The 2255-nt window shown below is 42.0% G+C and overlaps 1 non-coding gene across 1 annotated transcript; it reads left to right on the forward strand.

Annotated features, from left to right (window-relative positions):
- Positions 1–1508: 1508 nt before the first annotated feature.
- LOC130953250 (small nucleolar RNA R71) lies at positions 1509–1616 on the forward strand. The gene has a single exon (XR_009075422.1). It is a non-coding gene; the product is annotated as a small nucleolar RNA R71 (small nucleolar RNA).
- Positions 1617–2255: the final 639 nt, after the last annotated feature.

Here is a 2255-nt window from a genome sequence, read left to right on the forward strand (position 1 = left end):
TATCCTTGAGCCTGAAACACAAAGGATTCTTCATTCACTTGAATGATCAATTCTCCTCTGTCAACATCAATCACAGCCTTTGCTATGGCTAGGAAGGGTCTGCCAAGGATGACAGATTCATCCATGCACTTCCCAGTCTCTAGGACTATGAAATCAGCAGGGATGTAATGGTCTTCAATTTTCACCAGAACATCCTCTACAATTCCATAAGCTTGTTTTCTTGAATTGTCTGCCATCTCTAGTGAGATTCTTGCAGCTTATACCTCAAAGATCCCTAGCTTCTCCATTACAGAGAGAGGCATGAGGTTTATAGTTGACCCTAAGTCACACAGAGCCTTCTTAAAGGTCATGGTGCCTATGGTACAAGGTATTGAAAACTTCCCAGGATCCTGTCTCTTTTGAGGTAATCTCTGCCTAGTCAAGTCATCCAGTTCTTTGGTGAGCAAAGGGGGTTCATCCTCCCAAGTCTCATTACCAAATAACTTGTCATTTAGATTCATGATTGCTCCAAGGTATTTAGCAACTTGCTCTTCAGTGACATCTTCATCTTCTTCAGAGGAAGAATACTCATCAGAGCTCATGAATGGCAGAAGTAAATCCAATGGAACCTCTATGGTCTCAGTGTGAGCCTCAGATTCCCATGGTTCCTCATTAGGGAACTCATTGGAGACTAGTGGACGTCCATTGAGGTCTTCCTCAGTGGTGATCACTGCCTCTTCCTCCTCTCCAAGTTCGGCCATGTGGGTCATGTTAATGGCCTTGTATTCTCCTTTTGGATTCTCTTCTGTATTGCTTGGAAGAGTACTAGGAGGGAGTTCAGTAATTTTTGTGCTCAGCTGTCCCACTTGTGCCTCCAAATTCCTAATGGAGGACCTTGTTTCAGTCATGAAACTTTGAATGGTTTTGATTAGATCAGAGACCATGGTTGCTAAGTCAGAGTGGCTCTGCTTAGAATTCTCTGTCTGTTGCTGAGAAGATGATGGAAAAGGTTTGCCATTGCTAAACTTGTTTCTTCCACCATTATTGTTGTTGAAACCTTGTTGAGGTCTCTGTTGATCCTTCCATGAGAGATTTGGATGATTTTTCCATGAAGGATTATAGGTGTTTCCAAAAGGTTCTCCCATGTAGTTCACCTCTTCCATTGAAGGGTTCTCAGGATCATAAGCTTCTTCTTCAGATGAAGCATCCTTAGTACTGCCTGGTGCAGCTTGCATTCCAGACAGACTTTGAGAGATCATATTGACTTGCTGAGTCAATATTTTGTTCTGAGCCAATATGGCATTCAGAGTATCAATCTCAAGAACTCTTTTCTTCTGATTCGTCCCATTGTTCACAGGATTTCTTTTAGTAGTGTACATGAATTGGTTATTTGCAACCATTTCAATGAGTTCTTGAGCTTCTGTAGGCATCTTCTTCAGATGAAGAGATCCTCCAGCAGAGCTGTCCAATGACATCTTGGACAGTTCAGACAGACCATCATAGAAGATACCTATGATGCTCCATTCAGAAAGCATGTCAGAAGGACACTTTCTGATCAATTGTTTGTATCTTTCCCAAGCTTCATAGAGGGATTCACCTTTCTTCTGTCTGAAGGTTTGGACTTCCACTCTAAGCTTACTCAATTTTTGAGGTGGAAAGAACTTTGCCAAGAAGGCATTGACTAGCTTTTCCCAAGAGTTCAGGCTTTCTTTAGGTTGTGAGTCTAACCAAATCCTAGCTCTGTCTCTTACAGCAAAAGGGAATAGCATAAGTCTGTAGACCTTAGGGTCAACCCCATTAGTCTTAACAGTGTCACAGATTTACAAGAACTCAGCTAAAAACTGATGAGGATCTTCCAATGGAAGTCCATGGAACTTGCAATTCTGTTGCATTAGAGAAACTAATTGAGGCTTAAGCTCAAAGTTGTTTGCTCCAATGGCAGGGATAGAGATGCTTCTCCCATAAAAGTCGGGAGTAGGTGCAGTAAAGTCACCCAGCACTTTCCTTGCATTGTTGGCATTGTTGTTGTTTTCGGCTGCCATGGGTTCTTCTTCTTTGAAGATTTCTGTTAGGTCCTCTACAGAGAGTTGTGCTTTTGCTTCTCTTAGCTTTCGCTTCAAGGTCCTTTCAGGTTCAGGGTCAGCCTCAACAAGAATGCTTTTGTCTTTGCTCCTGCTCATATGAAAGAGAAGAAAATAAGAAAATATGGAATCCTCTATGTCACAGTATAGAGATTCCTTAAGGTGTCAGAGGAATAGAAGGAAGAGGTAGAAGAA

The sequence above is a fragment of the Arachis stenosperma genome, chromosome 9 (genome assembly GCF_014773155.1).
Source record: "Arachis stenosperma cultivar V10309 chromosome 9, arast.V10309.gnm1.PFL2, whole genome shotgun sequence".
In the NCBI taxonomy this organism is placed as follows: Eukaryota; Viridiplantae; Streptophyta; class Magnoliopsida; order Fabales; family Fabaceae; genus Arachis; species Arachis stenosperma.